At 44.9% G+C, this 24,018-nt stretch overlaps 1 protein-coding gene across 4 annotated transcripts in view; it reads right to left on the reverse strand.

Moving 5' to 3' along the window:
- SDK1 (sidekick cell adhesion molecule 1) overlaps positions 1-24,018 on the reverse strand; it is a 746,454-nt gene that overhangs the window by 356,147 nt on the left and 366,289 nt on the right. The gene's annotated exons all lie outside the window — the stretch shown is intronic.

Genomic DNA, 24,018 nt, shown 5'->3' on the forward strand with positions numbered 1-24,018 from the left:
ATATTCCCATCTCTTTAAGAATTTTCCACAGTTTGTTGTGAGCCACACAGCCAAAGGCTTAGCATAATCGATGAAGCAGAAGCAGACGTTTTTCTGTGACTTCTATATCCCCAGACTTTGTAACGTTATGTTTTTCACTCTCATTGAACTAAAAAGGTTTTCTAATTTTCCATGTGATTTCCTCTTTCACTCATGGATTATTTTGAAGTGTGCTCCTTAATATCCAAGGAACAAACTAGGAGCCATTGCAATCAACAAGATGAAAGACGGCTGTCCTTCCAGATATCCAACAGGATGATTCTGGATGCAAGTTACAGAATGCCTGAATAAAGTTGCTTCATGAACAGTTTTAACGGTCCTTGTTTTACTGATCACCCGGAACAACAAATACAGAACAAATGCATCACCCTTGAGGGTTACACTGACTCCAGGGTTGGTGCTGTGACTGAGCCATGACACCATTTGGGGAGACACATCTTACAATCCACTCACGGCTACAGACGGTCCTGACAGTCGCTACTCTGGCCCCAGGTGTTGCACCTTCACACAATAACACCCAGGCAGGAGGGTTTCACACAATAACGCCCAGGCAGGAAGGTTTCACACAATAACGCCCAGGCAGGAAGGTTTCACACAGTAACGCCCAGGCGGGAAGGTTTCACACAATAACGCCCAGGCAGGAAGCTTTCCTCATCCTGCCTCTGTCTTTACCTCTTTCCATGACACTCAAGGCTGGCATATTCAGTCTTTTCCCTCTATCTAATTACAATGACTATTACATAGCAAGCACCAAGCACGTTCCCTCCTGGTGCATGGTAATTGTTTCTTAAATGTTGACTATTATAACTGTTCATAGTTGAGGTTATTTTTAGGCATTAGGGTATTTTGTGTCTCAGCATATCTGTTCTAGTGAAATAAAGCAAGACTGGAAGGTGTGAGTGTTTTAAGAAGGCGTCTGCCTTCTCTGGGGTTGCTTGGCTCCTCCCCATTAATTAAATAAATTAAAAAGTCAACTCTAATTGCTCTGATAAGCCACAGAAGAGAGGCAGAGGGAATATGGCAGGGAGAAAGGGCTGAATGTGTATAGTTCAGGGAGCCCTGAGAAGAGGGCACTGGGCAGGTGCGCCCGACTACAAAGGCTGAGTCAGACTCACCAGGCGCCAGACAGCATCCAGCTCCAAACATGCCTGCTGCTATCTTCAGGCATAAACTACACAACGGGTCGTGTTTACACCACCCCTATGCGAGTCCCCCTCACCCCACATCTGTGTGTCTAAGTACACCTCTCCTAGTCACGGCACCCAGGATGCTTCTCATTCTTGAATACAGCCTTTCCTGACACAAGCCATGTGCACTGATGTGGGAAAATCCTGTACGACCAATTCTATGCCTTTCAAGAAGCAGAAGTGATGTCGCACCAAAGCTCAGTACAAACTACCAATGCTGATGATGAAGAATCACCCTGCAGGAAACCAGTCTCAATTTAATAAGTACAGTTTCCTGGTAATTCTTTTTGCTTGTTAGTAACAAATTTTTTTCTAGAATATTTCTCCAGGGATGTCTTCCCGTGAACAAATTCCTGTGAACTCTGATCAAAAGGGCATTCATCTTTGATGTCATGCACTTTGACAAATGCAGAAGAGATTGAGAAGGAAAGAAGATAAAGAAGAGGGGAGAACAAGAATGAGGGGGAAAGGGAGAGTCAGATTTAATGAAAGCAGACACATGAAAGCATAATTTAAAACTGCCCCCAAATTCCTGTTCTGTCCCCTCTATTTCGAGGACTAATTCTGAAATTGCTACAAATATTGCACACACATATAGCACTGGAGTACAGTACCCAAGCTACAGCTCAAGAAAATGGATGGAGTATTGGGTTTACAGTGCAGAGGGCTGGGTATTGGTTGGTTGTCCAAGTCAACAGCCAAATACGCATCTATCTTAGGAAAGTCATGTATGCTTCTTGGTTTACACAGTAGCAAAATTAAAATAATCAAGCATGTCAATCCCAATAGCTCATCTCTTTCTTTGGTGAGTTTGTGATATAGTGACATAAGATAAATGGGACTGTAAATGGAAATGTTGGGACTCTGAGCTTAAAAGCTTCATATAATTTGCATAAATCTGCATGCTGAGTTCAAAAGGCACAAATCTGTAACATTAAAGTTAATTAGGACAAACTACTATTTAATATAAATCCAATATTCAAGAATAACACAGATGAAAGAGTAGTTTAAAGGAAAATAACAGTTGTTTTAATCATTTCCTGATTAGGATTACTAAAATAAGTTTCACACACATATGGTACTGGCAGTGGGGGGCACGATGCCCACACAGACCACTGCAGGGGGGTGGGGGGCAGGCTGGGGGAAGGGCCCCTCCAGAGCTGCACGTTTCTGCTCAGAGCTCCGGTGTGCAGGGGTGCTGACAGGGGTTTCCTAGAGTTCCGCCTCTCAAAGACTCTGCTGGATAAACTTAAAATGCTGCAGATAGTCCTGGGGCTGCTGGTGGGGGGACACCTGTCCCAGAAACTCCATCCTGCCTTCCTCGGCGACTCGGCAAGAGCCTAGATATCCACCTGGTGTGTAGGAGGTGACAGGTGGGGCAGGTGTTCGGGGACACGTGGTTGGAAGCAGCCCATGTTCTTCCACCAGCCATGTTCCACTCTGGAGGCTGGGAGCGGCACGGGCACACAAACCTCAGGGTCGGTCCCTGATGGCTTTTCTACACAAAGAGGCCCCTCCCTGTGTCCACATCTGGTTGAACCACTGGACACGAGTGAAAGAGATGAATGAAGCAAATGTAGAGAGGGATGCAAAGAGAGAAAGATCTAGAGGCTTCTGGTTCTAAGCCCTGCTGAGTCCCAGCTGGACTCCTGCCCTATGATTCTAAAGAGACCTCAGTAGTCTGGTTACAAAGTCCCCGCTGGACTTAACCCAGGTTGAGAGTGTGTCATGCACCCACCAGAGTCAGCCCACACGCACACAAGGAGAGTGAGGGACACAGTCACTAAAGACATGTCGCTTCTTCACAACTCTGCCAAGAGCCTGTTATCGGTGGAACTCAGAAAATAAAGAATATGGGGGATGGAAAACATTGCTCCACCTCCAAAGGAAGGCTGACCCTAAACATATTATATTCAAGTAATTCATTTTTAAGAGAGAGGCTATTCAGTTAAAAACTGACACTGTAGAAGATGAAGTGGCTTAGACACACATCAGCCGCGTTCATAACAAATACCCCATGCCTCTCAAAAATACTTTGGCCTCCAGCCTTTGCTGTTAACACTCACTTCCTCCAAGTGGAAAAGAACTGGTGTTTAACTAATGGCTATTTCGTTTGATCAGGTTTTGAAAGGGAAACATTATTTAAACTGCAAAGGGTAACTCATCTCAGATAACATCTTTAGCTGAAATGTTTAGCCCTCTTACCAGATTATTGACTTAATACTTGAGGAGAAGCTTGCTTATAGACAAATTCTAAATTCGGATACCATTTTTAACATCGTCTGCAGGTGGGTCAGAGTCTGAATGGAGATGTCGTGACCGTGATTAACGTGGGAAGATATATTTCCTCAAGCTGATCTGTGCAGAGAGAATGTCCACACCCTCTTTGACCCAGTTCTGCCAGGGCTGGTGTCCGTCCTGTAGGGAGGTCACGGAATGCGGGGCTCCTCTCCTGCGCCTACAGGGCACCAGGAGAGCGCCAAGGCCTCCGCCCCAGGAGCGGGAGACTGTCCAGGGAGCAAGCCGTTAACAAGTGTAAAGACAATATAAACACCAGCAGATGCTACAGGGAAAGGAGAGGTGCCCTGGCTCCTTAATTCCAGGTGCCTGCCAGAAAGGAGAGGTAATGGGTTGTAGGAGCCTTCATCTTACTGGGAACCTGGGCAAGAGGAAGGAGCTTCTGGTCAGTGCCAGGACTAGTGGCAGGTCTGGACCGACAGTCACTGGCATTGATTCTTGGGGCAGTTTTATGGGAAACATCCTGGAGCCTTTGGAAAAGTGAATCCTTAGGGCCACTTGTTGGAGATGCTGGGTCAGGAGCTCGGGGCTGGGACTCTAGAATAAGTGCCCTGGATGACTCTGACATACCTTTAGGGTTGAGAGCCGTTGGTCCTGAGAACAGTCACCACGGGAAGTGCGCACTGGGACAGGAATGACACTAAACCTCGCACAGAGAAGGCGAGTGACCCGCAGGCTCCTGCAGCGCCTCAGAGAGAAGCCACTGCAGCCCCGCTGTGCCTTCCTTCGTCCCCTCCTGCCCAAGCACCGTCTGGACTGGTCATCTCACCTCTAGTCACTGCAGCAGGTGTCAAGGAGGCCCAGAGACAGAGGCAGCTCTAGGAACCAAGGGGAGGTGGGCACAGGTCTTAGGGAGATTAGAGGTGGGGGAGCTGGTGCAGGTGCCCAGGAAGCCTGCCACCTGCAGGCATTTCCTGCTCTGTGCTCGGACCAGCAGAGTGGGGAAACTGAGACCCTGTACCTCTGGAAGGAAGACCCAGTGAATTCGAGGAAGGCAAAGAGGGTGCTTCTTTTAACTTGTGGTTTCTATACACCAATCACGAAAAATAACTCTAGAGACAGCCCCTCCTGTATGAAATACTATAATTTATTAATACAATGGCCATCTAACTCCACTTGTGTAGAAGCCTTCCCAATACGGTGATTATTTTCCTGTCATCCTGTTAAAGTTCTTAAGATTCAAGTGGCCGACTAAAAACACAGGGCGATAAATGAACAAATCCTCTAAAGACCCAGCACATCACACAGGGAGCCGTTCCCAGCCACCCAAACCCTCTTTTCAAGAAATTTGTCAAACTCTTTTACACTTATCATTGAACTTCTGACGTCTGTTTCATTAATCAGGGAAACAGAACTGCAGGGATGGACTCACTTACCAGTGTGCAGACCAATGACCAAAACGCAAGCTTGCAACGGCTCTCAATTTAACCCTGGGGTTACCTGCGAGAAACCGAACCGCGTCCCCAGATGCGAGGAAAACTTGCGATCCAGATAAACTCACTCTCCACCCAAGTCAGGACAGCCGCTTTAAGAGACGGTGACTAGCATGCTGTTTGTTGCTCAGTCGCTCAGTCATGTCCGACTCCTCTCAACCCCATGGACTGTGTCCTTCACTACCTCCCAGAGTTTGCTCAGGTTCACGTCCACTGAGTCGGTGATATACTATCTAACCATCTCATCCTCTGCCGTCCCCCTTTCCTCCTCCCTTCAATCTTTCCCAGCATCAGGGTCTTCCAATGAGTCGGCACTTTGCATCAGGTGGCCAAAGTATTGGAGCTTCAGCTTCAGCATCAGCCCTTGCAATGAATATTCAGGGTTGATTTCCTTTAGGATGGACTGGTTTGATCTCAGAGAGACACACTGATCACACCTACATTCCCGTGAAGTTTAAGCCCTGGCCTGCCACAGGAGTGCTGCCTTATGCTTCCCGTGGCAGCTACAGGAGCCTGAAGGGAAGGTGCCTCCCCTCTCTGCCGCTAAATCCCACCTACCGACTGCATTCCCAGCCATTCTGCGCCTCGGCTAATCAGCTAAAAGGACACACTGCAAAGACTGGTCAGGGTTTGCCGCTTAGTCTCTCTGAACACATCACATGAAGAGAGGAAAGAAATGTCTTTCCAAAAAGAAAATAAAAGTATCATTATTAGCACTGAACCAAAGGAAATATGTGAGTAGAAATGGTTGAGATTGAGAGGACTGATGGTAACGTTGTAAATATGAACTGTATAAAGTAAAAACTTACTGTATTGAATGTTAGAAAAATCCTACCTGTCTTTTCTTGGAATTTTAGAAAGTTCTATTTTATTCTAGCTAAATAAACTCCAAATAATACGGCAGCTTTCTCCTGACAAAGTGTAAAAATGTATTCTTATAATTTGCGTATGTTCATAAATACTTCTATATTCATTTGATCATAACAATTGGAAAACCAGTGGTTTCATGCCCCACCAACAAAACACACAAGTGGCTAGAGTTCCCTCCTTCATGATTCCGCACCATCTACTCCCCAAAAAGAAAAAGAGAAACCCAACTGGAGCTTTATGTAGTCCAGCAAACATGTCTTCCTTCATTACTTTATCTTAAAAATAAAATCACCAGGAAGTTTTTCTCCACGGGGATTCCATTCTGCTTCTTCTTAAATCTACACGCTTCTTTTCTTTAGTGCATCTGAACACACCATGGAGAGCGGTGTTTATATTCCTGGGGTTTCTATCATCATCACGTAGGTGACAGAATGACTAAGAGATGGAAAATTATCCACTTAAAACACCTAGTCAGGATGCCTGCCGAGGTGGATCTAAACCACAAAGAAGATTAGAATACACGCCATGTTTAGCTCTAGAGCAGCAGCAGCAAACATAAAGGAATATGAGGAGAAAAGTCCTCCCAACGATTGGCAGCTGGCAGCTGGCTCCCTTGCCTGTCCCCGGTTCTGGCGGAGTGACAGCATTCCTGGCCCCAGACCTACCTCTCTGCGTCCACTCCCTGGAGTGATGCCCACCCACACTGACTCTGACCTTGGCTGTGTGACCTACTGGATCGCAGCTCCATAGGAAACATAATACACACAGCGCCTCGAAAAGCACTTGTGAATTTCTTTCTCTCTGGACACATTGCTGGGAGAACACGCCAACTCAGCCTCACCGAAGGACAACGATGGCAGGTGGGGGAGAAGTGTGAGGCCACCCCAACCAGTCACTCCCAGTCATCCCCCATCCTTGATGATGGATGCATAGGTGAGCCCACATCAGCAAAATCACCCAGCCTATTGATAGACTCATGAAAAATAATAAAAAGATATTCCCTTAAACAACTAAGTCTGGGGGTGGTTTGTTACCCAGCAATAGCTGGCTGATACATTACTTGATGGAAATGTAGAGAATATGAGCTGAGAACCAAAATCAAAACCAAAGCTGTCCCAAGGCTCAACCTAAAATACACCCTGATGCTGTATTTCAAAGATGGATGGCAGCCTTGAAAAGGCCTCAAGTTTCGGAGCCAAAGCAAAAAGCGTCAAGGCCAGAGTTGGTGGGACACAGCTGCCAAAGTAGCTGATGATACGTCCTCTCGCTCCCCTGCATCTCTTCCTGCATCTGAGGCTCTTCCAGTTGGCTGCCTCTTGATCTGTTTGCTTTAGCTAGTTTCCTGGAAGGAATGTGGACCTTAATTTTGTGAGTAAGAAAAGATGATCTAAGATCTGGACCCCAAGCCACAACTCTTGCATGTCTTTGGCTTCCTTCCCAGAGAAAAAGGCCATTTGTCACCTCGTCCTCTCGGACCTGCTGCCAGGACACTTACTCTTCTGACGGGCTCTTCCCGCTGGCACCAGTCCACCCACTGCCCTCCTGGAGCCGTCTCATTCACATCTCTATTACCTCCATGTCCTACCCCACAGTCATTTCACAATCTCTTTGAAAAAGTGGACACAGACAGTCCCAGAAGATTCAGAGTCTGGGAGATAATCTCTTCTATCCCCTGGCTCCATTCCAGGCCTCCTACTCTCACCGGGGCTGGAGAAAGCAGCCGGATGCCTCAGCCAGTGAGAAGGCACACAGAGGCCCGCAGGGCACCCACCACCATCAGCAGACAGGCAATGAGCTGTCACTGTGTGGGGGTCAGACACCCCCCCTCTCTCCCAGACTGACCATTCGTTCAGCTCCAAATGGGGGGATTCGCCAGCTCATTTCTGTCTCAAAGGAATCCCCATTAAAGATGGTTCCCATGTGGTGGGCCATTTTACCCCCGTGAGGACAAAGCTTTCTTTCCAGGGGCCATGGAATCCATATGCAGCAAAGCACTAACTGGAGACTGAATAAATAATAGGTTTCATACCACTGATAGGGCTTCCCTCATAGCTCAGTCAGTAAAGAATCTGCCTTGGAGGCAGGAGACCTGGGTTTGATTCCTGGGTCAGGAAGATCCCCTGGAGAAGGGAATGGCAACCCACTCCAGTATTCCTGCCTGGAGAATCCCATGGACAGAGAGCCTGGCAAGCTATAGTCCACGGGGTCGCAAGAGTTGGACATGACTTGGCGACTAAACCAACACCACCACATACCACTGATGCTGCAGCTGAAGCTCCAATACTTTGGCCACCTGATGCAAAGAACTGACTCCTTGGAAAAGACCCTGATGCTGGGAAAGATTGAAGACGGGAGGAGAAGGGGACGACAGAGGATGAGATGCTTGGACGGCATCACCAACTCAATGGACATGAGTTTGAGCACGCTCTGTGAGTTGGTGATGGACAGGGAAGCCTGGTGTGCTGCAGTCCACGGGGCTGCAAAGAGTCGGACACAACTGAGCAACTGAACTGAACTCAACTGACACCACAGAAACACAGGTATTGTTGTTTTTCAAATGTTGTGTTGACAAGACAGAAATGACTGCAAATATCTTACTGACCCACAGCCACTCTGTGAGCAAGTGTGAATGTGTGTGCTCCCATTATGATGCATCTTCTCCATTACTCAAGAGTAAGAGGTCAACAATCATGCGAGACTCCTTGAAAGTTCTAGTCATTTAAAAAGGTCTTCTATTCAAACAGGCTGAGTGGAAATCACTGTCTAGAATTATCCTGGAACATTCTGTAAGGCTCATTCTTTGGTCAACCCAGGGTCACAGACAAGGTAGCTCTTTGCTGGGGGCTGGGGGTGGTGGGGGACGTGGCTTCACCCACATGTCAGTAGCAGCGCCTTCCACCCCACTGTGACAGCTGTAAATGCCCCCAGACATTGCCAGTGTCCCCTAAAAGACATGCTCCTTCCTTGACCCTGGAGCCACTACCCAAGGCCACCGTGGGCATCTGGAGAACAGCACGGACGATTCCAGAGTCAAGCCTTTAAACCGTCCCTTTGTGAAAGTCGGGTTTCACTGGGCTAACAATTTCACACCTGAATACGTAAGCATTAATTCTGATTCTAAATTGAAAACAAAAGAGTGAATGATTTAGTATTATAAAAAAGCACTGTTTCATTGGACCTTATATCCAGACTTTTCATTAACACCCAAAGTAGTGTGAGGACCTGTTAAAATAAATACAGACACTACTCAGGCAAGGGCAGCGATGCCAGGAGAGGCTAAACAGAGCTGTCAAGCGGCCCAGCTTGCCAGCAGCTGATCCCTACAGCTGAGGTCGGGCGACCGGGGTACCTTATATTCTCCCTAAGTCACTTCCTTCACAATTCTTAAGCCAAATTTTCTACACATTTTGCTGACACTAACTAATGCTTGCATGTATTCATTTCAATGGGAACTTGTGGCTGTTTCGCAATGCATTTCTTTATAAGCTACAGGACTTTTGCTGTTGTTTCCGTGTGGGATGCCTGCTTTGCTGGCGCCAGGGATCAAGAATACTCAGTTCTCGTGGCTGATTCATGTTGATGTATAGCAAAAACCACCACAGTATTGCAAATTATTTAGCCTCCAATTAAAAAAAAAAAAAAAAAAGAATACTCAGTCCTTCTGCAGAGGCAGAACTAAGGATAATATAAAAGACAAATGGCAGAGAAAGAAGATTGAGTCTTAGGAACACACCCATGAGAGTTCAGCTCTGTGCTAAAGCCTGAAAGTTACAGAAGACATAAAATACATGGTTTCTGATGGAAAGTTAATATAGGGGAAATTTTTCAGATAAAAGAACAGTGAACACCAGAGGCTGAGGATAATTAAAAGCTCAGAGTTGTGCGGAGAGGAAGTCCAGGGAGGTGACCTCATAGCAGGCAGAGCATTATGCCACGTATCCTGCCAGTCGGCCACGGCAGGCTAAGAGCCCAGTAAAGTGACAGCTCCAGGCACCTTTCTGGAAACAGTGACTTTCTCTCAAGTATGTGTTCTCAAGCCTGTGTGCTCAGCTGTGTCTGACTCTTGGCGACCCCATGGACTGTAGCCTGCCAGGCTCCCCTGTCTATGGGATTTCCCATGCAAGAATATGGAACTGGGTTGCCATTTTCTGCTCCAAGGGATCTTCCTGACCCAGGGATGGAACCCAAGTCTCCTGTGTCTCCTGCGTTGCAGACAGATTCTTTACTGCTGAGCCATCGGGAAAGCCCCCGTTCACTCTTAGAAACAGTCGTTGGAGTTTTCTAACTCAGGATTCTGTGGTCTCCTGGCCATTCTCCTCAGGGTCACCAGACCCTTCTCCACTGTGGATCCCACAAAGCAAATTTAGAGGATTTCTGAGGTTTTACCCAAGAATGAAAAACAGACTGTAATTTTGATATATTGTGGAATTGTAGTTGGGTCGCTCAGCTAAGAGTCGGTAAGCACTTCCCTTCCTGGTGCAGTTCTCAGCAAATCAGTCTTGTATCAAACAAGAAGCCCATGGGTGGCTCAGACGGTAAAGAATCTGCCTTCAGGGACCGGGTTCAGTCCCTGGGTCGGGAAGATCCCCTGGAGAAGGGAATGGCTGGCTACCCACCCCAGTGTTCTTGCCTGGAGAATTCCATGGACAGAGGAGCCTGGCAGGCTACAGTCCACCAGGTCGCAAAGAGTCAGACAGGGCTGAATGACTAACACTGAGAAGGAAAATCTACAAAGTATCGCACCAGCACTCACCCCCACACACACCAAGAAAGGAAAAAAAAAGAACCCTCAAGGTCATCACAGACAAGGACGTCTAAGAAACCATCACAGAGCGCCAAGCCTGGAGGAGACACGGCGACCAAGTGTACTGTGGGGGCCTGGACGAGATCCCGGGACAGAAAAGAGACGTGGGATCTGAATGGAATAGGGCTTTAGTTAACATGTTTTATTTCTGATGAGTCATTCTTCACTGGTGCTCTTGGCAAAAAGAGGATGGCAGGGCAGAAACAGCCTCATGCGGGGAGCACAGAAATGCTGCCGAGGACGTCTTTGGGGCCTGGCGGTGACAAGCTGATGGCAAACACTGGTGGCAAAGCCAGCATCACACTTTCTTTCCAGAACAGAGAGCAAGGGAGTGAAACCACTTCCTATTTAAGGATCCTGATTACACATTAGATCAGCAGACACAAGCAAATAGAGCTCTGATTAAATCAATATGGCAACAAGGTTGCTTTTAAAACTAAAAGTAACTTGCTCCTCTATCTGCCATGTAAACAATCAGCCAGGGACACTCTTTCCAATGCCTACTTAGGATGCAGGTGAGATTTTAAAAATCAATTCCCTTTAATGGAGGGAAACATTGCTGTCTCTCTAATGTCAAGCCTGCTTTCTTGTCACAAACACATCATGTCTGTAAAGACTGAAAGGTGCATTCTCCAGAATGCCACTCAGAGACCTATTCTTGATCTATTTATCATGGAGACAGGCAATTACAGTTTGATTAGCATGTATAAATGGTATTTCTTTCCAATATATCCAGCAAAGTGGGGAAGCAAAAACCGTTTGGTATCATTTACACCCCTACAGGGGCTTCCCAGGTGTCGTGAGTGGTAAAGAACCCACCTGCCAATGCAGGAGAGGTGGGTTCGATCCCTGGGTCAGGAAGATCCCCTGGAGGAGGGCATGGCAACCCACTCCAATATTCTTGCCTGGAGAATCCCATGGACAGAGGAGCCTGGTGGGCTACAGTCCATGGGGTTGCAAAGAGCTGTTGACTGACGTGACTTAGCACGCATGTGCACCCCTCCAGACTCCACAGTAGATTGAGCAAGGGGAAGAGCTGGGTTGGTCATAGAACATTTACTAGAAAAGTGGAACCCAGAAGATCTGGTGGCCCTGTGGTCACTGCCGAATCTGCCGTCATGAGCTGTGACCTTCCCAGCTCCCAACAACACCGGAGAACCCAGTTTAATGCTCACCACTACCCACCTTTTAAAGTTTTTGAAGGATTAAAGGCTTATATATATATATATATTTTTTTTAATTTGATTTGCAATTGTGGAGCAGATTCAATGACAAAGAATAAACTAAGAAATAATTGCGCTGCAATGGGTAAAACCAAGCCTCAGATCAAGTATTTTAGAAAGCTCTTACCAAGACAAAGACTTACTGCCTCAAAGGAAAACACGTAGAGGGAACAGTTGGGCCTCAAAACTTGCCAGTAAGGCTACAGGAAATTGATTTCCTAGAAGTAAGAAGTATCTACAGTTGAGCTGCTGCTTCCGATTTCACTGTTTGCATGTACTGTCCATCTTAATATCCAAAAGCATTAACTCTGTTCTTCATGCTGATTGGAGGTAATGGAGTTGGGGAAGCATGCCTCTAAATCCACTTTTTAAAAAGAAAGTCTCTGTCAACTCAGTGGCTGTCATATTTTGCCTGCGGTAGCGCAAAGATTCTCACAAACTGGGTTCTGGCACTGGACTGGAATCGTCTCTGGAAATGCTGTCTCCGACCCCAGGACTCTTTGCTGTGAAGTGGGAGTCCCTGTTCTGTCTCCCTCGGATGCTGGGAGGGCCAAGCACAAGGAAACGGAAGGTGAAATGACTCCAAGCAGACTTGGCAAATCTGCACTACTTTCCCCTGAAGAGTTTCAAAAGCGTCCCTCTTGCTCTGAGACACTGGTACAGGAACACAACCTTATTTTTCTCAAATCAGTCATTATTTTGTAACGTAAGCATGTTTTAGCCCCGAATCAATTGACTGTTCAATACAATTGAATTCCAACTGCAGTAATCTTAGAAATTTTATTACAGCAGTAAATTGTGGTTTCAAATCAGATGTCATTCATGACCATGCTTGCAGAGGAGGAGACAGTATACTCTCACGCTGGGCTGGGCAATTTTCCTCTCTCTAATAGTCTTGGCTTTGGGCAGCTCTGAAGTTAGACTGGGGGTGGCTGAGCCCCCAGGGACAGAGGCTGCGCTGATCATTTCTTCAGTGTGGCTACCCTTGCTGTTCTTGGGGCTCTTGTCTCTCTATATATGGTTTATGTTATGAAAATGAAGAAGTGTTAGTTGCTCAGTCGTGTCCGACTCTTTGTGACCCCATGGACTGTAGGCCACCAGGCTCCTCTGTCCACGGAGTCTTCCAGGCAAGAACACTGGAGTGAGTTGCCATTCCTGCATCCAGGGGATCTTCCCGGCCTAGGGACTGAACCTGGATCTCCCGCATTGCAGGCAGATTCCTTACAAACTGAGCCACCAGGGAAGCCCTTTCTGATTTAACAAAGTAGAGAGCAAAAGAATAGCAGGGGTGGGCTAAAGTTTCTGCAGTAGCAGTAATTTTAATGATAGCATGAATACTCTTAAGGGGATCCTTTATTACAGTCCCCTCTATAATTATGATTAAGAAAAAAATTTTTTTAAAACAGAATTTGTCAAAACTGAAGTCCTCTTTGGATTTCAAGGAGAAAAGCCCAGAGGGTTACTTAACAGAAAGTCCATCTATCGATCCTCCCCAGCCCCCCATTATACATTAACAGTAAGGCATTGGGACTTGAGTTCCTTCACGTTCAAGGCCCCGGCACACACACCTTGGGTCTCAGTTTGTGAAATTCCTAGAAGTGATGCCTGGAAGACTCTCTACCTTAAACCCTGCCTTCGTTCACCTCTCCAGTTAGACTAAGGGTAGATTTTCAAGTAGTTTTCAGAATGCTCAGGAAGTCTCCTTCTTTAACTAAACTCTAATCAGAACAATTAATTTCTGTATCAGGTGAAAACAGATTCAACTCTCTAGGACAATCTTTCACTTAAAAGTACCTGTTGAGGCCCACAGGTCTGGAGACAAAAACATGGCTAAGGACAGAAGTCTAAGCTAATACAGCTGAACAAAGAGCTTCTGGGCGGACTGTCCACCAAAATCCACCTTCTGTCTCTAAAGCAGACAGCTATACCTGGGAAGCAGCCCCCTGGCCATGACTGGTGCAGCCACCATGGAAAACACCATGGAGGTTCCTTAAAATGCTCAAAAAAGAGCAACTAAATGATCCAGCAGTCCCACTGCTGGGTGTATATCCAGAAAGATGAAAACTCTAAATCAAAAAGATACATGCATCCTGTTCACAGCAGCAATGTTTGCAGTAGCCAAGACAGGGAGGCAACCTAAGTGTCCATTGAAAGATGAATGAATAAAAGAGACGTCACACGTGTGTGTATGTACTCACACACACACACACACACAAATCTTACTCAGCCACCAAAAAAGAATGAAATGTTGCTATTTGCAGCAACATGGATGGACGCAGAGAATATTATACTAAGTTAAGTCAGACAGAAAAGACAAATACTGTAGGACATCTCTTATATGTGGAAACTAGACAGTAATACCAATGAATCTATTTACAGAGCTGGAACAGACTCACAGACACAGAAAACAAACTGACGGTTACCACAGTGGAAGGGGTTGGGGAGAGGGATAAATGAGGAGTATGGGATTAACAGCGATGTACTACTATATATAATATAGATAAGCAACAAGGGTTTACTGCAAAATATAGGGAACAATACTCAGTATCTTGTAATAAGATGGAAAATCATCTTAAAACACATGTATGGTATATGTATACATATATATATGATTCACTTCACAGTACACTTAGAACTAACAGAATATTGTAAATCAAGTGTACTTAAATAAAAACACTTTCTCTTAACCTCACCCTCAGCACACAACAATTAAATACCACTCAGACATAACGAGCTGATGGCGCCGTAGAACAGCAACTACTCGATCTACCATGTTTTACTTCCCAAATGCCGTGAATCGTCTTTTTCTAATTCCTCAGACTACAGCAATGAAAACAGTCCATGTTTGAAATTCAAGCTTTACAATGAAACACTGTATTATCATAAGGTCAACAAAACAGGTAAAATTCTCTCACTGATTTTCCTAATTTTACTGCTAATAAGTGAATAAAGAAAACTGAAGAAGTAACCTTTTTCACCTCCCCAATTTGTTAAATCCCCAAGATATGCAGCAGCCCTTAGAAGTGTCCTTTTATCAACAAATATCCTATTTTTTAAAAGCTTGTATTTAAGATGTAGAAACTGTTATTCTAATATTTTAGGAAAGTGCTCTCTCAGTTCCAGGGTAATGATCCGAATTTATGTCTACATCTCAGTACACAGAGGCAACTTATTTATTTGGTCTTATTTACTCTCTCATCTTGAGTTCTTAACTTATTACTCATGAGGGATGAAGCTAAATCTTGAATACGGAAGCCTGTTATTTTTGAACACACTTGAGAAAGGTCTGAGAGCCAAACTACGTAGTCACAAACTCCTTCCAAACACAGGTGTGCTACCTGGCCTTGCAGAAGTTGCGTAACCTCAACGTTTGTTTCCCAAGCGTGAAACTGAATATTACACATCACTTCTTTCTTTATCCATAGAGTCAAGTGAAGTGTAAAGCTTGTAAAGCAATTTCAAGGTGAAAGGCGTTTCTGAATTCTAAGTATCAGTACTCCGGCTGCTCTTCCATGCTGCCCTGGGAAGTGTTTCCTGAGAACGGAAGAGCAAGGGCAGGAGGGGTGGTGTGTGGCCCTGGGGGTGAGAAGCCCGCTCTGGTCCAGTGTCTGGCGGGGCCTGAAGGACAGGCAGGCGTGTGTGCTGACCCTCCACAGCTCAGTCCCTGCCTCCGAGGGCCCTGGGCCGGGATGCGGGACGCTTGATGCCACAGTGTGCGTGTCTGGGCACGCTGGGGCGGGGTGCTGCTGAACTCACCACGGCCCTTTGTAAGCACTTCCTGCGTGTCCGGAGGGTGTGGAGTGCTTCGGGGTGCACACTGTGTGCCCATGAGGAGTCCCCAGTCCTGAAAAAGCACACAGAGGCAAAGGACTGGAGAGCCACACAGGCCAACAACAGCTCCTGGGTGCCTACCGTTTAGGAAGCCTTACCACTCGATCGAGTCGAGTTAGGGCTTCTCTGGTGGTTCAGACACTAAAGAACTCGCCTGCCAAGGCAGGAGATGGGAGTTTGATCCCTGGACCGAGAAGATCCCTTAGAGAAGGAAATGGCCACCCACTCCAGGATTCCTGCTGGAAAATCCTTGGACAGGGGAGCCTGGTGGGCTGCAGTCCATGGGGTCGAAAAGAAGTCAGACACAACTGGAGTGACTGAGCATGCTTGCTACACATATCTAGCACCACTTCAGATTGTGTTACAGGTGTTTTTTTTTTTTTTTTCCTTTGAGTTTCAAATATAATTTAAGAAATTCACGAGGGGGTAGTCTGTTGAGTTTTGTTTCTCTAGCTGTTTGTCCTTCTTTCCTTTCTGCAGCTCCCAGTCTCCTCCTCTGGTCATGCTCTCTGTTGGGAGGGCCTCCTTTGGTCATTCTTCCAGTGCTGGTGTTGTAGAAACACATTCTCTCAGTCTCCTTAGTCTAAGTCTTTCCCCTTCATTCCTGAATGATATTTTTGCCAGATATAGAACTCACAGTTGACAATTCTTTTTTATTTTTCAGTCTGAAGAGTTTTCCTTTTTCTTTACTTTTCATAAGTTTAAGTATGAGGTGTCTTTGAATGGGTTTCTTTGACTTTATCTTATCTGGGATTCACTCAGCTTCCTAAATCTCCAGGTTGGTTTTGTTTTGTTTTCCCCTCTAATCCAGGAAGTTTTCAGCCATTATTTCTTTGAATACCTTTTCAGCCCTGCTCTTTGTCCTCTCCTCCTGGGCTTTCCAATGGTATGGATGTTAGGTCTTAGTTTATAGTCTCACAGGTCCCTGAAGCTCTGTTCTTTTTTTCTTTTAAGTAAATGTTTTCTTTATTGTTCAGTGGAGTCAGCCTGACTCCGTGTAGCAACAGTCAAGACCAAGCAGTTGACCGAGACACCATAAACAAACAAATGAAATCGGAGGCCCTCAAGCATGAGAGTTCAGTGCCTCAAGGCGGACGCCAATCAGGATGCCTGTGAGAACTCAGTGGCGGAGCTAACGGGGGACACGGCGTCTTTCAATAAATTAATAAATGATTACAAAGCAACTTCCCTGTGAGTTTCAAATTGCAGGAACTATCTCTGCCCTCAAGGTACCAATACTCCTTAGTAGACTTTCTGGGGAATCGGGATGAAGGACTATTTAGCCGATTTCGGGTTGTCGATAGAGGTGACATGAACAAGAGGCAGACCTCTTTATACTGCACTTTGCAGATAATACATTTTTTACAAATTGCAGGTTTGTGGCAACCCTGCTTTGAGCAAGTTAATTGGTGCCATTTTTCCAACAGCATTTGCTCACTTCTGCATCTATACACCACGTCCTGGTAACTTCTGCAATATTTCAAACTTCCTCATTATTATTTATTGGTCATGGGTCATCTGCAATCAGTGACCTTTGATGTTACTACCATGACCCACTGAAGACTCAGAGGATGGGTAGCATTTTGTAGCAATAAAGTATTTTTTAATTAAAAAAATAAAGAAAATGATGGATCAAATAATTTTTACCAAAATTTCTATTAAGTATTATAGCTATATCATTAAGTAGTTTACAGTCTGCAGTTCATCTGCAAAAAGTAAAATAAAACCTGAAGTTTGTAATTCAGTTCAGTTCAGTTCAGTCACTCAGTCGTGTCCGACTCTTTGTGACCCCATGAACTGCAGCACGCCAGGCCTCCCTGTCCATCACCAACTCCTGGAGTTCACTCAAACTCATGTCCATCGAGTCGATGATGCCATCCAGCCATCTCATCCTCTGTTGCCCCCTTCTCTTCCTGCCCCCAATCCCTCCCAGCATCAGGGTCTTTTCCAATGAGTCAACTCTTCGCATGAGGTGGCCAAAGTATTGGAGTTTCAGCTTCAGCATCAGTCCTTCCAATGAACACCCAGGATTGATCTCCTTCAGAATGGACTGGTTGGATCTCCTTGCAGTCCAAGGGACTCTCAAGAGTCTTCTCCAACACCACAGTTCAAAAGCAGGAATTCTTCGGCGCTCAGCTTTCTTCACAGTCCAACTCTCACATCCATACATGACCACTGGAAAAATTATAGCCTTGACTAGATGGACCTTTGTTGGCAAAGTAATGTCTCTGCTTTGGAATATGCTGTCTAGGTTGGTCATAACTTTCCTTCAAAGGAGTAAGTGTCTTTTAATTTCATGGCTGCAGTCACCATCTGCAGTGATTTTGGAGCCCCCCCAAATAAAGTCTGACATTGTTTCCACTGTTTCCCCATCCATTTCCCATGAACTGATAGGACCAGATGCCATGATCTTAGTTTTCTGAATGTTGAGCTTTAAGAAGTTTGTAATTATATTTGAACAATTTATGACAATGTAGTATATTTGTGATTAGGGTAGTTTAACATCTCTCATTAATTATATGTACAATTATTTTGGTATACAGTGAACAATAAGGACAATTACAATCTTATCATTTAATAAATTTTAAAGTCATCATTTGAGAAGTTGAACCACACTGAGAGATGAGTGGTCTCTCTACTTGAGTCTTCATTTACTTTTTATTGGAGTTTTAATGCTATATAATATTGATTCACAATTTTAAAAGATTAGAATTATTATCAATCTAAGCCCACACTGCATTCTCTCAAAGTCCATTTTAAAATCTCAGAATTGGTGCCATGTATTAACTTCATTGTAATTTGCACGCAATTAGAACCTCTCCGCATCTGAGACACACACAAAACAGCTCACTCTGGCATAACTGGGAAATGAGACATCCTGCAAAAGCAAACATCCCAGACATCTGATGCGCAATGCTTCAAGCAGGGTCAATTGTTTTAGAAACACATTTTGGAGAAAATTTTCTGAAATTAATTATACAACAGTTCTTTTCCTTCTTAAATAAAGCATACGGCATGACATCTAACCCTTTCTGGAGGCCTCAGGGACATTTTCACAATCTGTCTGTTGCTCTGTAATGTATCGCAGGAATGACAGCATCACTCATTCATAAGAGTGCAAAGCTCACAGAATGCAAGGAGTTTAAGGGCATTGTTTTACTGGAATGAAATGGGCAAGTAAAGTACAATTATTTTCTCAATTTAGGAGGAAACTGAGTCTCAGGATGAGTGACTAGTCAGTAATTAAACACCTAATCAAAGGCAAAAAAAGGACTTTTTAGCTAATCTTCACATTGTACTTTTATAGAGCCAAAGTCCTTTTCACACGTATTATTTCTTTTAATTCTAAGAACAATAATTCTTATCCTTCATATTCACCATTAAGAAACTGCAACTGGACTGCAAGGAGATAAAACCAATCAATCCTAAAGGAAATCGACCTTGAATATTCATTGGAAGGACTGAAGCTGAAGCTCTAATACTTTGGCCACCTGATGCAAAGAGCCAGCTCACTGGAAAAGACCCCGATGCTGGGAAAGACTGAAGACAAAAGAAGGGGGTGGCAGAGGATGAAATGGCTAGACAGCTTCACTGACTCGGAGCAAACTCCAGGAAATAGTGGAGGACAGAGGAGCCTGGTGTGTTGCTGTCCACGAGGTTGCAGAGTGGGATGTGACTTAGTGACTGAACAACAAAGTCTGCTCACAGACGGCACTTTGAGGCCTCTCCAGACCCTGTGCTGCCCGTCGTGGGGGATGGGTAGGGTGGGAAGCCGTCTGAACCTGAGCCCAGAGCTGTTCCTGCCCCCCCACCCCCGTCCTGCAGGGTCATCTACACCCTCAGGGTGGGATTGGGTGCTGGTGGTGACTCTGGCCCCACGCTCTGCGCTCCCCTGCCTCCTCCAGGGCTGCCGCGCTGCTGGCTCCCTCCGTGTTGCTGCCTGGACACCTGCTTCTCACTGCTTCTAACCTGAGATCCCAAGCGTGTGTGTGGACTGAGATGAAACAGCCTTTGAATTAGGGTCTGAGGAGCGCTGTCTCTAATCCAGCCCTGAATTAATGTGGTGCTTATTTTGGCTGTGTAAAGTCAGCTTTGCGGACTCCTGGGTCTCATTTTGGTTCTTAATCACAAAGGTTACTAGATATATGACTTGTCAATAAATGACAGGCTGTGACTATAATACCTGAGCATAAGCAAATTATACAGTAATTAAATTGCTGGGTGGTTTTGCTTTCAAAGCCAGTATATTCTCCAGATGAAAGCTCGAGTTCTGATTCCACGATCAATGATCAAATAGAGGAACAGAGAGCTGCTGAGATTCCGGTGACATTTTATTCTAATGGAGCTGACACATGCTTGAAAAGATTCTTTTTTGCCCTTTTTGTTGCAAATACTGAAGTCTAGACCAGGCCCAATTCAGTGTAGAAGACTGTGGTGGGGAGAAAGAAATAGGCGTCTAAGACAGAGCGAGAAATGAGTGAAGAAAATGTGTGACACGAATCCACACCCCACCGAAATCCTTTCTTACTTCAAACTCTTTGGGAATCCCCCCCTTTTTTGAGAGTCTGGATTTCTCTAGGTGTGGAGAGATAAACACCCCAAGTGTACTTCACACAGAACCTCAGTTCCCAGAGGACTCTGAAGTAAGAAAATCCCTATCTTTCTTATCCTAACAGAGAAGACAATGCCTTCACCGTCCATCAGTTTGTTGACCAGCCAGACGCAGCTCTGAACACAGGTGCTTGTCCCCGGGGGTGTGCCCACATCTCCCGGGGCTGCTGAGGGGTCCCCATACCCCCGGCTGTCCATGACCCGCTGCCCACCCCCAGACTTGCCAGCAGCAGGGCTGGGTCCGTCCATCCTCCCATATCCTGAGACTCTTCCTGTCACACTCATTTTCCTCCGGTTTCTTCGACACACTCAGCTCTTCCACTCGGGCTCTCTGAGCCACCATCTCCATGGCTGGAAGCACTCTAACCACAGGTATTTGCTGGCTCAGTCTTACACTTTAGGAATCAGTGCAGATGTCAACTTCTTAAAATAGACTTCCTTGACCACCATCCACTACATAAATCTCTCAATGCCCTTCATGCAATTTATGTTGTGCTGCGTTGTGCTAAGTCGCTTCAGTCATGTCCAACTCTTTGTGACCCCATGGACGGTAGCCCGCCAGGCTCTCTGTCCTTGGGATTCTCCAGGCAGGAATACTGGAGTGGGTTGCCGTTACCTCCTCCAGGGGATCTTCCCGACCCAGGCACCAGACCTTCACCTCTCACGTCTCCTGCACTGGCAGGCAGGTCTTTACCACTAGTGCCCTTGGGAAGCCCCTCATGTAATTTATAGCCATCTAGAGTCATCTTGTTTATTCATCTGCTTACTTGTTAACGGCCTGTCTCTCCATGTAAACTTTACGAGGTCAGGGACCTGGTTCGTCTTCTCTCTGATGTATCCATAAAGTGTAAGCCCAGCACTCGGTACACATTTAATGACAGAATAAGTGAGGCCTTACAAGCAAAGGTGGCACACAGCACCGCCTCCTAAGTTAATGGGGATTATTTTCACTTTAAAGAAAAAAGGAAGTCTGCAAAAGTATATAAAAATATTTTTATGTTGTTTGAAAAAATCAAATAATACTGTTTACTATAATAAAAGAAAGTATATCAACTTTCTTAAGTTACATAATTCAGACTTTTAGATATAAAGCTAGTCTACCTTCTGAGCAATAATATTAATTGTGATCAAATTTGATCAAATTGTGATCAAATTTTGTATATGCATACAAAAGTACTTCCTAAGAGTTCAATGGAAATAAAATTAATGTTAGAAATTGACATAAAGTTAAAAGAGTAATTTTAAAATGCACTTTATATTTTAGAGAAAAACCCCTATATTACTGTGCAAAGCACAGCGATAAAGATCCCAACCAGATATTTGTTAATGCTGTAGTATTCACTGTGTTATGTGGGAGTATAAGGGTACTTGAAAATAGAAATAACCAAGAGTGTGAACATTCCTGGGGATTTACTAAAAGGTGGAAGGGGGTGGCTGCTAAGACTGCAGACCCCCTTGGGTGGCCTCTTGGGTGCCCTCCTGATTACCAGGGATCCCCTTTTCTTCAAGCAATGACCACGGCTGCAGGTAACTTGGGGTGTGCGAGCACTCTTACAAGTTCTGCCTTTGATGGCACTGCTCTGTGTTAGCATGTGAAAAACTCTGCTTAAGGAAAAGTACATTGTGAAGCACTGAGAAAGAAAGAAGAGAAAGATTTTCCCTAAACAGCTTGTTCATATGTTGAAATTAGAAAGGACAACAATCAGATTTCCGCCCTTAATGATTCCAACGTGAGAACTTTAATAAAAACAATCAGATCTGGGCAATGAGCTTTTCCCTGTCTCATTAAAATAGCACGGAAACATTGAATAACCAGTGAACAAACAAGTTACTAGTTGTGTGTCCAGTGTGTGACAACCTCACATCAAGCTAGTTATTCTGAAGGAAGCAGACGTGTTTCACGGGACTCCCTCCCTAAGATGAGGCTTCCCGGTGGTGCTAACAGTAAAGACTCCATCTGACAACGCAGGAGATGCAAGAGGCATGGGTTTGATCCCTGGGTCGGGCAGATCCCCTAGAGGAGGAAATGGCAACCCATTCCAGAATTCTTGCCTGGAGAATCCCATGGACAGAGGAGACTGGTGGGCTACGGTCCACGGGGTCACAAAGAGTCGGACACAACTGGCCTCATACGTACACACACATAACTCTCTAAGAAAGCCAGGAGGGAAAGCAGAATGCATGCCTGTGGGACAGTAGGACAACTAATCGCAGCGTATCACTGGCTATAAGTGCCACAACATCCGCCACTGAAAAGCTAGAGAGATATCAATCCCCTACCTGCTCCTGAAAGGATTTAAAAAATAAAAGACACTGTAGGCAATATTAAAAGTGTATAAGAAATGTGTAAGGAGCTTTAATAAAATCTCTTACTCTGTACTCAAATAATATATCAAATGGTTTTAAGACAATTTACCAAAAGATAAAAAAAATAACATGAAACTAAGAAGTTTGTGGGAGACTTGGGGCATCTGCCACAAGCTCTGCTCCCTTGAGCTGCGATGGACCTCAACACAAAGGTCCCTGATGACGAACACCAACAGGAGACAGCCTGGAGCTCTGACCTTTGTAGATTCTCCTTTGATGGCAGAAGTTTCATCCATCCTGGAAAGCAGCTAAGGAAAGGCTTGCAAAAGACCAACTTCAAGACAACGAATTTACTGACAGGAGCCATTTGTTGGTGCAAATAAATAAATAAAAACAGTAAAACCGTAAGATGAGACAACAGTGAGACCACGTGGGAAGCCAGCAGCAGTGCAGGAAGATCGTTTGACAGAATCTCACAGCCACGCCTGATGGAGGTTATCGCGAGACTGGGAACAGAATTTCCTCAATCTGTAAGCAGCGCATACAGAAGTCCCACAGCTGACGTCTTACTTCACGGGGACTTACCGAACGCCTCCCTGTAGACCTGGTAACAAGACAAGGGTGTCTCTGCCCTGGCCACTCTTCTTTAACACGGTAGTGGAATTTCTAAGCAGCTCAATAATGCAGAAGAGGAAATAATAGGCATGCAGGTAGGAGAGGGAGAAAAATAACTGTTCCTATTTAGCAGGGGGCATGATAGTCTACTTGGTAAATCCCAAGGAGTCTACTTTTTAAAAAGCTCCATGAGTAACTGAACTTAGCAAGGTCACAGGATACAACATCAACATGCAGAGATGAACCGCATTTCTATACGGTAGTGATGAACACATGGAAAATAAAATAAAAATACAATATCTTTTTACAATTGCTTAAAAAAGAAATATTTAGGTATAAATCTAACAAAACACATTCAGAACCTGATGTTGAAAACTACAAAATATAATAGAGAAATCAAAGATTTAAATATATGTTCCATGGATTGAAAGAGTCAATTTTCTTCAAATTGATGTATATAAGTTTAATACGTCCTATAAAAATCCTAAGGAAAAAAAATTAAGTATAAAAGAGATTATTCTAAAATTTATATGGAAAAGTGAAGAAGCTGAAACAACGTTGAGAAAGAAGGATAAAGTGGAAGGGTTCACTCTACCCAATTTGAGTTCTTATTACATGGTTAAAGTAATAAAAACTCTGTGGCACTGGCACATGGCTAGACACACACATCAGCGAAACAGAACTGGGAACCCAGAAGAAGACGGACACAGGTACAGCCAACTGATTTGTGACAAAGTCACAGCAACAGTTCAGAGGAGGAAGAATAGTCTTTTCAATAAGTGGAGCTGAAAGGATTAAAC

This window comes from Bos taurus, chromosome 25, assembly GCF_002263795.3.
Source record: "Bos taurus isolate L1 Dominette 01449 registration number 42190680 breed Hereford chromosome 25, ARS-UCD2.0, whole genome shotgun sequence".
In the NCBI taxonomy this organism is placed as follows: Eukaryota; Metazoa; Chordata; class Mammalia; order Artiodactyla; family Bovidae; genus Bos; species Bos taurus.